The 12035-nt window shown below is 40.0% G+C and overlaps 1 pseudogene; it reads left to right on the forward strand.

The window, feature by feature from the left end:
- Window positions 1-3189: 3189 nt before the first annotated feature.
- On the forward strand, window positions 3190-11618 carry LOC138192820 (protein-glutamine gamma-glutamyltransferase 2-like; annotated as a pseudogene).
- Window positions 11619-12035: the final 417 nt, after the last annotated feature.

Consider the following 12035-nt stretch of genomic DNA (forward strand, 5'->3'; position numbering starts at 1 on the left):
CAGACCACAGCGAAGTACAATGCACTGGCCACAACAGACTGGTAGAACATCTCCAACATCTTGCTGCACACATTGAAGGATCGAAGTTTCCTCAAGAAAAAGAGTCGACTCCCCAGAGCTTCATTGACTGGATTTGAGGAGTTATTTTTGTTTGGAAAAACTACTTTATGCCGTAATCCTTTCAGCAGAGCTTCTGTTGAGGACATTTTTTTGCCCAAAAACTGTGGGAATTTTGCAAAACTGCAGGCTCCTGCAAATATAGCAGAGATTGCTTAAATTTGCATTAATTATTACAATTGCAAGATTGTGATTTCCTGGAGGGACTGAGTTGTAGAAGTAGCAGTAGTTGTGTCGTTGGCCTGCAAAGAAGGCACATTACATCACAATGTAAAATGAACTTGTATCAGTTTTGGTGTCAATTACACTTGTTATGTTTCTGCTTTAGTCGACAGCTCTGACTCATCTGGGGACTGCATGAATCTCTTCAGCAGCTCAGTGCGCAGCTGCCTGTCTACCATCAGTGGAGAGGTGGTGGATGACTCCTCCTTTGTGTCCCAGAGTTCAAAGGCCCATCCACCGATTTGTCGGACCCCCAGCCTGAGGAGAAACGGCTCACCGGCAGTGAACAGAAAGAAGCCAGGTGTCGCCCCCAAACCTCCACGTCTGGCTACTGCTCAGATGCAGGTGAAGGTTAAATAAAGCAACCTGCTGAATTACTGTATGAGCTGAAGAAGATGGTCTCTCTCTCATGTTGTTTAATGATAGTAGAAGGAAAGGTCTGAAGAGGTTTACATGCGTGTTCGTGCCTGTATTGATGTGGCTGTGACTCACGTCCGCACGTCAAAGTGTCCACGGGAAAGACACTGAATCCAATTTTTGTCGTAATGACAGGCGTGCATTCTTCCAGCATTAATATGTGTCTGGGGGGGATGGAGAGGCAAAAAATTGTGAAGCACTTTAGCTATTAATTTAAAACGCACAATGTAAGTTTACCATTGATATAACCTCAATTATACATTAGGTTTCTAGGTTTTATTGTTATTGTTTTGAATATTTTAAGCCAATTCATTCATTAATCAACCGTTTTATTTGTTTTCATTCTGAAATAAAATGTTTGTCTTTTGTTTAATGCTGTTTTTAATTCTGATTTGTGAAGATATAAAGGAAGTGATGATGATAATCATCATTGTTAGCAATGGCCCCTGCAATAAGAATAAATTGGGCTTTGAATATTGTTGCAGAATCTCCTGTCGTCCTGCAGATGGACGGATCGTCTGAGTAAAACAAATATTTGGTGTTGCCTCGTCTGGTCTCTGGGTCTGGTTCGGGGGATTTTGGTGTGTCTGTATCACACCTCGGTCATCCATATGTGGTTATCTTGATCACGTGACTGACCCATGCAAGACAGGAAGATACTGCTACATGGGTGATCATGAATGGGTCAGTCACACACAACATTTGTCCACAATGTGTTTCTTAGTCCTTTTACCCCGAGAAAACATTTTCATATCTCCCAAAAGAAATTCTTTTGAACTCGGCATCAGCTGTTATAGGCCTTAAAAACATCTTTTATTTGAATGTCCTGACAATATGCAGCTCAGAAAAGGAATGAGTGTTACTTAATGTGCTGCAACACATTCAAAAAAATTCCCCAAAACAGTCCTAAAAAATAACCAGTTTTTTCTAAGGCATGTGTTTTTATATGATTGATAAACTGTCACTCAATACACGTTACATGTTTATAAACTATACTGTTATTTAACTGTTAAAAACAGGCTCTTCATTTACATTCAGTCATGAGTCTGTGTGTTTCTACATCAACACAGAGTGACGTATGTGGTCAAGGGATACATTTAAAATACATTTTGTGTGATCTTCTGTCCTATACATTTTGTACAATTATTGATATGCAGGGATCAAAGAAGAGAAGATTTTATTTATTACCGTCATAAAAATCAGAAGCCAACACACAGGACCAGCATCTGTATCTGGGATAGACCACTTCAGTCCAGAGGGTTTCATGCTCCTTTGAGCCGTTTGGCCACGCCCACTCGCCAAACACATCAGATGTGTCGTCTCACCACGCCGGATGTATGTCACACGTTTCGTGAGGTTTCAAGCAGCCTTTGACCTTAAACATCAACTTCCTGTGTTACGGCGAGACCTCCAACTTTGCCGCAGCGTCACGGCGACGCCCATTGACAAAGTCGAAGGAATGTCTCAACATATCATCAACTACATGTTCAGGTTATTGTGACCCGACTTTACGTTCATGTGATCAACCAGCTCGACGGAGAACGTGAAAGTATGAAAAGTGTCATTTCCAGTGTCCACCAGGGGGCGCTATGACTCTGAGCGAATATTACCACACAGAGTCTTTGGGGCTCGACCATTATCATACCTGTGATGTTTGGAGAAGGTAGGTCCATGTACACGATCTAAAGAAACTTAGAGTTTCATGGCGAGGCCCTCAACATGGCCGCACATATCGACGAAAACGAATTCTTTTGATAAGATTTAATCCCAAACATGTTAACTGTTCATAGAAATATATTCAAGTCGGTGTGACCAAACCCCGAGGACAAGTTCGTTAAAGAACAACGTCGAACAATCGCTCAAAATGGCGACTAAATTTAAAATGGTGGACTTCCTGTCGAGTTGACGTAATGGTGCAATATAACTTTTTTGTGCGTCGAGGTGTGATACACATGTCCACCGGATTTCATGAATTTAGGTAAATGTGGCCGCCGGGGCATCTCTAGGTGGCGCTCTCGAGCCATTTGGCCACGCCCACTCGCGACTCCACCAGAGGACGACATTTTCCCCGGGAGACATGTGTGTATGCACTTTGATGAGGTTTTGAATATGATAAAGCCTCCAAAAAGGCAAATCACTTGGAGGAGAATAATAATAAGGAACCAGAAAAATAAAAATAATTCCTTGAATAACATGAGAGCTTTCACACCATCGGTGCTCGGGCCCTAACGAGTGTTGTAAGTGTGTCTCCCCTGCCTGTCTTATAATAGAATTAGTGATGTGAGGATCAGACACATGGGGGTGTCCTGATCAGGTTTCACATGCTACAAATATCTCTCAAGGGCTGTTACACTGCAGGGACATTAACCAATAAAGCTGCAGCTAAAGTCGCTCTCCACACAGAAGTCGAGGGACACGAAGTTCACTGCAGATATGAGTGAAGGTAAGGAAAACTGTTTGTTTCAAATTGTAGTACAGGTGTTAACTTGTTTATGAAGTGTAATCTTTATAAGTGAACATACAGTTTCTCTTGGTGTTTCTTCAAAGTCTACTTTGAGTGTCAGATTGAGAGCCATGAGTGAAATGTGATGAGCACCATTCTGGTGGATGACATGAGATATCTCAGATCTGGGACATTGATCTGCAGCTCAAAGTTTCCTCACAGATGATAAATCACAAGAAATCATCAGCAGGACATTCTCCGCTGCAGATTCAGTGTTACTCAACTTTTAATAGAGTCATCGGGTTATGAAGTTAGTCCACATTGGTGCAAATGTTTTTTCTACTAATGTGACGAGTTGTTTTTTTGTCTTTGTATCTATGCACAGTGTTGGGCATTGAGCGCTGTGATCTGGACATTAGCAGCAACCACAGCAGCCATTACACACAGCTGTATGGAGGGAAGCGTCTGGTTATCAGAAGGGGACAGCCCTTCAATATCATTATACACCTGACACCAGGCAGCAACACAGACTTCAAACCGGGCCAATCCAGCTTCACTCTCATCGTTGAAACTGGTACACATCAGTGTTTTTTTATTTTGTATATGTGTGAGACAAATAATTATTGAGACACTGTGTTTATGCATTAGCAGTTGTTGTTTTCTCAAGAATATGGAGTTTCTCTGTAATTCAGGCGGGCGTGGAGTCTGTCTTTAGCTCCTTTCACGTCTAATCATTCAAAGGCTCCAGTCCGTCCCAATTAGTGGGCTTTATAACCGTGCCACCCTTCATTCATCCTACCTGCTCCGTGAACTCCACATCGCTCTGCAACCAGCCGCCACGGATCCGATGCCAATCTCCCCCGCCTCCCTGACCTCCTCCCATATTAATACATTCTTCTCTGTCCATATTGAGTTTATTCATTCAAACGTTGTGAATCTCAGGCTCTGCCGGGTTGGGTTGTGGTCTCAGGAATAGTCTGTGACATACTTGCTCAGACTATTTTAGAGCATCACTTGTAGATAAAAAAAAAAAAAAAGGCCTATTTCTTTCTTTAATACAAGGTTAAATCTGGCTGAAATATTTGAGTCTCTCATCTGGATTTAGAATCACAGTTTATGTCCATTTCTGTGTCTCCAGGTCCATTACCCACAGAAGAATCAGACACCAAGGTTTCATTCTGTCTACATGACTCTACTTCAGAGACTGAGTGGAGTGCATCTGCTGCTAATGATCCATCTGAAAACACACTAACTGTGTCCCTCAATTCCTCTCCTGACGCCCCCATCGGGCTCTATTCCCTGAGTGTGGACCAGAAGGGCCAGAAAACCAGTTTAGGACAGTTCATCCTGCTTTTCAATGCTTGGTGCCCCAGTGAGTACAGACTATTGTCTTGAAAGTGACCTCAATGAGTTATACATGTTTTAGGTTAAACTGTTGTCAGTCAAACCTGAAAATTATATTTCCTTTCTTGTCTTTACGTAATTTACCACTAAACCAAACTTCTAAACACCTATCTACCACAGCCCTCTCTTCCAAATGATGCAAACGTGAGACATTTACTGTATGTGCTATTGCTGTAGGATGGTCTGAATGTTTTTTCTGACTAACAGGAGATGCTGTTTATATGAACGATGAGACGAGGAGGCAGGAGTTTGTTTTGGCACAGCATGGGGTGTGCTACCAAGGAACAGCTACAAAAATCACGGGGTTTCCCTGGAACTTTGGACAGGTAGGCAGTAGGTCATACGCTGTCAGTGTCAAACATAACAATGAGTTTATTATTTAAGTTTAAGTAAAACATAAAAATGTCTACAAATCCTTCAATAAGAAAAACTGTTTCTTTATAAACAGTTATCAAACATAATATTTTATTAATAACATTGGTATAATAAAGTAGTTTTCTCTTCTATTTGTAGTTTGAAGCAGGAATTTTGGATATCTGTCTGAAGATTCTGGATAACAACCCAAAATATTTCTCTGATGCCGATAAGGACTGCTCTGCCCGGGGAAATCCTGTCTATGTGACCAGAGTGCTGAGTGCCATGGTAGGTCTGCTTTTGTTCACTATAGGAAGGAGGGAGAGCCCGAGGATGCTTTTAGTTTAAGATTACCGTGGTGCATCAGAAAACTCTGTCTGCTCTTTAGTATTCACTGTGTTTTATCGTTGTGCGGGCCAACCTTTGTCCTTCTTTTCAAACTCTCGCTTCTCCCCCAGAAACCTTTGTGATACAAAGCAGCATAAAAGAAAGCCAGCCTGCATGCTCACTCCAAACAAGCGGCAGAGAGCATTGTAATAACTAACAAATAAATGATGGTCTGTCTGTTCGTTGTTCACACTTAAGAAAAAAAATCCAACACTGTCCTCCTTTTTAATGTCCTGCCCCTTTGAAAAAACAATCAGGGTAAAAAGATAAAATTAAAATCTCAGCATTTAAGGGAGTGTTACCTTGAACATCTTGTGAAGAAAAGCAATAAACAAGCACATTTTGTATATACTAATTTAAAATAAATAAATTAAATAGTAAATGTCCCTCATTGATGGAATGTGAAATTATGACGAAAATATTTAGTTCAATTTAATTTTAATTAATTTGATGCCTGCTCATTTCTCTGCAATGTTCACTTATGCTCCTCTTCTTCTCAGTGCTTTCTCTCTGCTCTCTGCCTCCGGCCACAGATCAACAGTGATGATGACAGGGGCGTGCTGGTAGGGAAGTGGAAAGACATTTTTGATGGGGTTCATCCATCAATGTGGCTCGGCAGCGCGGAAATTCTCCATCAGTGGGCAGAAAGTGGTCCCGTCCGCTATGGCCAGTGTTGGGTCTTTGCTGCTGTTGGATGCACAGGTTGGAGCACAGTGGGCAGTTTATATGGTCATTTCATTTGTTTTTTTAATCATTCATTTATGTATCAATTCACCCACTTATTCAATTTTCCTCTGTGTTTTAAGCTTTTGAGATTTGGTTATTTTGTTTTAGAAATATAATATTCACATGTTTTAATGTGATCTTAACAATTTGAACAGAAAAAAACAAAAAGAGAATTTGTTTGTTAAATTCTATTTAATAAAAATAAAATTAGCCAACAGGCTATCACCTATCTTGAGGCATTATAGAAACAATTTCTTTCACTACAGCACCATACAACACTGTATAATTGACCTTCACCATTATAACTTACTGCTTCATGCCAGTTACATCCTCAAGCTGCCCTCGACTGCCAACAATCACAGCTTTTTAATCAAAACCCTACATTTAGAATCTAATCTCATGGCTTTGTTCCTGTCTGCCCTTCATTGTTTATCTCTGATGACCGACACGGTCTCAAACGTTTGCTTTATAAAGCTGGTGTGATGTCGTGTGACTGTGCGTCCTCCTTCAGTGTCCCGTGCTCTGGGCATCCCGTGTCGAGTGGTTACTAACTTTGGATCTGGTCACGACGGCCACGGCGACCTGCTGATAGAAAGACTGTATGATGAAAATGGTGTACCAATTTCTAATAAAGACTCAATATGGTGAGTTGTTAGTCTCTTTCATTAAATCCTTTTTTAAATTATCACGTGATCTTTCATTCATCCCATGTCAGAGAATACAACATTGATTATTTTACAGTTTTAAGCAAAAGGGTCACGTTATAGTTTCTATGTTAAAAATGTTTTTTCCAGGAACTTCCATGTTTGGTTGGATAGCTGGATGACTCGTCCAGACTTGGGGCAGCGGTTTGATGGGTGGCAAACCAGTGACGCAAGCCCACAGGTGACAAGTGAAGGTGAAGACAAAGACATGATCAGAATAAAAAAGCACTCATCAAAACTGCCTTAAAGAGCTGTTATAAGGGTTTGCGTGTGAGGGCACCAAATTTGACCATGGTGGTTAGTTTCGACTTGTGACAGTCACAGCTTTGAGGTCTCGTTCAGGCCGACTTCAAACTTGTGACAGCATATTGTGCTCGACATGTTCACATGGAGATTGTTCTCTTCTTCAAAGCTTTTCAGTTTTATTTGAACAAATTGCACCTAACACAAATAATCTGACCCCTTTGGAGGGCCCACATACAAAATGCTGTTACATTTTTTTTGTTGCTAAATGTTGCTTATAGTTAGTGCTTTAGGTTTATAATCACGCTGCTATTAACCCGGTTGTTACTATTTTTAACATTGATTGATATTTCAATATAGTTTTTGTTATTTTGTTTTCTTGCTGTGTTTTGTTTTGTGCCTGTAAAGTCTTTTGGGAACATGTCACATGGTGATTTTAAGCTAATAATACAGCAGACATGAACCTGATTGAAAGTTTATAATTTGGATCATGTGACCTTTTACCTATATGTGGATTTTTTTTTTTGGCTACTTCCCATTTTGTATTATTATACACTCAGCAAAAACAACCTTCTAAAAAGGGCTATTTTGTGGATGTATGATGCTGTCAGGTGTTTTCTGCTGTGGACCAGCTTCCGTGAAGGCGATCAAGGAAGGCGAGCTGACCAGGAAATATGATGCCCCATTTATTTTTGCTGAGGTGAGTCTTTGCTGAAATCTGTTATTGAAATGTATTGTCAAAAAGCACAACTGTGAACACAGTCCTCGTTAGAGGTATGTATATAAAAATATATTTTTCAGCTGTTGTTGTATTAACCGCTTGTTCAGAATTAAGCGCCTGTTTTCAAACTGTACAGTGCCTGGTGGCTGTCTTTATATTCAGTATTATTTGATGAAATTTTGTGTCTGGGGTCAGGTTAATGCAGATGTCGTGGACAAGGTGCGCCTGTCAAACGGAGAGTTAATCACGATCCAAGGATCGATCACGTCTGTTGGATGTTTTATCAGCACCAAGGCTGTGGGCTCAGATCTGAGAGACGACATCACACACCAGTACAAGTATGCAGAAGGTACTGCAGAGTCACAGGTGCACAGACATACTCGACTCCAAACCACAGACTTATTCAAACATGTCTAAAAAAATACGAGCTGGATCTTCATTTTGATTATAACGCTGTTTATTTAAAATAATTTGTGATTTTGAGTCAGTGTATTGGTATTTCTCTGGCCTTTCACCTACAGCACAGGGGATGTGCATATAACTATGCTACTTCTGTTGTAAACACCCATGTTACATCTCACATTGCATGAATACAGACACATGACCAAGTTCCTCAGTTTAAAGATTTAGGGCTCTGTTTTCCTGATACTATGTGCAGATGAAAAAAAAACCTGTTTGCTCTGTTAAATCTTGTTTAAAATATTTCTTGTTTTTAATCCTGATGGTTTCCAGGCTCCGAGGACGAGAGGCGTGTCTATGAGAAGGCCCAGCACCACAGCCACCTACAGAAGAGGGGAAAAGAGCCAGGACTCCATCTCAAGGTTTTTACTGTTCATACATATTCAGTTGTACCAGGGGGAGAGCAAATACTGTAAATATATATGTATCTAGTATATCTATAAACAAAAATCCAGTGGTGTTTAAAGTACCTGAAAGCCACGCTTGAGTAAAAGTACAGATATCTTACCAGAAAATAACTTTGGTAAAAGATAATGTCACCTATTAGAAAATGACTTGAGTTAAAGTCTTAAAGTATCTGATGTTTACTTACCGTAAGTATTAAAAGGAAATTTGTGTTATTAAATGTACTTAAGTTTTAGAAGTAAAAGTAAATGCTGTAATTAAAAAAAAAAAAAGCAAGTGTTAAAGCGACACTGTATCCGGGCCACTGTGGCTACAAGTGAAAATTAAGATTAATCTTGTTCAGATATTATGATGTTGTTGTGACTTGCTTGCATCAGACATGCCTTGGCTTGAGTGGAAATACAATGTAGAAACTTAAGCAGGTCTTTGAGAGCACTTGATGATGGAGCTCTCAAGCTCCAACCACTGATTCACCAGAGCTGCTTGTGGGCAGTCTGTATTATCGAGCTATCAAATTCCCTCCAATTTTATTTTGTAGTAATGAAGTAGCTCAAATGTATTGGAGTAAAAATATATATTTTGTTTAGTAAAAGTGAAAGTTGACAGAAATATAAAAATTCCAGTCAAGTTCAGATACTCCAAAAAAAACATACTTTGGTACTGTAACCAAGTATTATTACTTTGTGACATTACACCACTGCAAAAATCACAGAAAAGGACTCAAATCGATATTTGAGCTTCAGAGAGATTACATCATCTGTGTCTAAACTACAGAACGAAACAACAAGGAAATAAAACAAAACAGTGATGGTGTCAAAGTCATGCAGCAGACTGTTACCAAGTCAGAGTAAGTTAAACGGTCACAAGTTGAACATAACCAAGATGGATATGACAGGCGTGCAGTTCACAAGTGGTTTTCAAACTGGCGTGAATTCAAATATGAACCACATTCATGTTTGTATTGATTTGTTTATGCCAGAGATAAAACTATACAAAGTGAATTAGCTTTGAAATTCTTTGGACCTTACATATATTAATATAGAGCTGATATACTGATCCAAACAGAATCATGTTGTTTCAGATTGTGTTTAGACGAGATGAATGAAATGTAAAATCCATTTGAATTAATTTTATTATTAGATGGACCATGAATGTCGTAAACAAAAATCCCCTCATGATTCTCATTTAAGATCAAGCTCTCCGACAACATGATCGTGGGCTCAAACTTCGAGGTGTTCGCTATCCTCACCAACGACAGCATGGATGTAAAGGACTGCAAGATTCGCTTCTTCGCCACAGCGGTCGTCTACAACGGCAGACTAGCTGCCGGAGACAGCTGCGGATTTGCTTCAATTGAAGGGGAGGTGCCGCCTGGAGAAGGTTAGCTCTGATGTCAGTGTGAGCTGTGAATTTAATGAACTCACAAAAAAACATTAACCAATTGTTAGGAAATGCCCCAAAATTTGAGGTACCTCTTTGAAACAAGGTCTTTATCTGCCAAAACAATTTCTCAATTGGACATTGTCTTAATGATATCTTAAAGCATAAAATGTGTGTTTTCAGAAAGGCGCCTGTCACTCAAACTGGAGTATGACAGTTATGGAGCAGCGATCACCTCCGACAGGATGATCCGTCTCTCAGCCGTCGTCCTCGACAAGCAGTTGAGGGCTTTCCACAAGTCTGAGAAGACCCTCGTGCTTGATGAGCCAGAACTAGTCATCAAGGTAAGGATGGAGGGACAGTGAAAGAAACCAGAAAACATGTCACATTTCAGGAGAATATATCTGAGTGAGTAAATGATGTTTTGACATTCCTGGACGAAACTGAATTTGAGTAGCAAGAAATCAGTGCACATAAATTTAAGCATGAAGTACATTAATAAACTTTTTCACAAGGCAGCCATGTCCAGGGGCATTATGTTTTTGCAACGTCTTATTCTATGCGAACGTACGTCAACTTAGGTCAACTTCTCTGTGACATGACAATGTTCTGGAGAAAATCTTTTCTGTCCATTATTTAACATCGTAACTCGTGAACAGAAGAGCAGATTTTGACTATATTTCATCTTTGGTCAGATACTGAATTGTTGACACTAATCTTGGGTGTTCACCCTCTCGAGCCTCCTTCTTGAATATCTATACTGAACCTTGAACTTTGACTCGGGTATCCACATGTACAGAAAAGTAAAGTATTTGGAAAGTTTCCTGTTTTCTTTTTGTATTTGGTGAGTTGTAATTAAATTGTAGAGGTTTATCATGATACTTTTAAACATTTGCATTTCTATATTAACTCTTACTTTATGAAACCTGTTTTCCTAAACCTTCCTCTGCAGCTGGAGGGAGAGGCCACAGTGAACCAGTCTGTGACGGTACAGCTGACCCTGTTGAACCCTTTACCAGAACTGCTGCAGGACTGCAGCTTCACCATAGAGGGGAACAACCTCACTGATGGCAAACCCATAACAGCAAAGTATGTTATGCAGCAGTAACTGTTACGTAGATTTCTATACTTTCCTACTGTTTTCTACTGAGCCATTTTACTCTTGTCACCCATTCCAGTTTATCTTCTGTTTAATGGACAAGAAGATGTCTGTACTGTAATCAAATTTGATGTAGCTTTTGAGTCAAGGCCAAACAAACCTCACCCAAAACCCCTCTAAACGTTTCCCTGCAGCTGTCACACTGGGATGCCTAGTTCTGTTATAAATGAAATGTTAGTTTCAGCTCTCAATATAAGCTGCTGTTCTGTTACCCAGTTACAGTGAGAATATCTTAAAAACAAATATCACCTTTCTGCCTGTGCTGTGTACTTACGAACAGAGATAAAACAGTTTGGCTGATGTTGCTCTTTGTATGATTCCTGCAGGATTGAAGCCGTGGGCGCCGCACAAGAAGCCAAGGCCCGTATTGAGTTCATTCCCAGCAGTTCTGGCTCCAACGTGCTCCTGGTGAACTTTGATAGCGACAAACTGAAGAACATCAGAGGCTTCATTCGTGTTGTTGTGAGAGGAGAATGAGCCAGGACAGAGTCTCATTGCACCAACAGATTTCAGTTTAATTGAATTACAGTGGCTTTCAGAGCTGCTGCTAACATAGAGGCCTGAGGCTTTATGTTTTTTTAATCCACTTATTATTTGTATCCTCTTATTATACTCGTATATGTGCACCTGTGCTAGATGGGCAAACTTGAGGAAAGATACCATGGAAATTCTTGACATATTTGGAGAAGCACATATTGGATCCTCTTTTAAACAATGCCTTACTTCAGTAGAAACAAATCTTTGTAGGCATTTTGTATAATTTCTTCACCCGTCTCTGACATCAGTTTGATGATATTAATGACCACATTTAATCCACAATTCCTTCAGTTGCAAGATGTTTGATGATTTTCTTGCATGTACTGACCGATTGCAATAACCTGCACACAAGATTTC

Source organism: Embiotoca jacksoni, unplaced genomic scaffold, assembly GCF_022577435.1.
Source record: "Embiotoca jacksoni isolate LCO1_2020_lvr unplaced genomic scaffold, fEmbJac1.0.p SCAF_9, whole genome shotgun sequence".
Classification (NCBI taxonomy): domain Eukaryota; kingdom Metazoa; phylum Chordata; class Actinopteri; family Embiotocidae; genus Embiotoca; species Embiotoca jacksoni.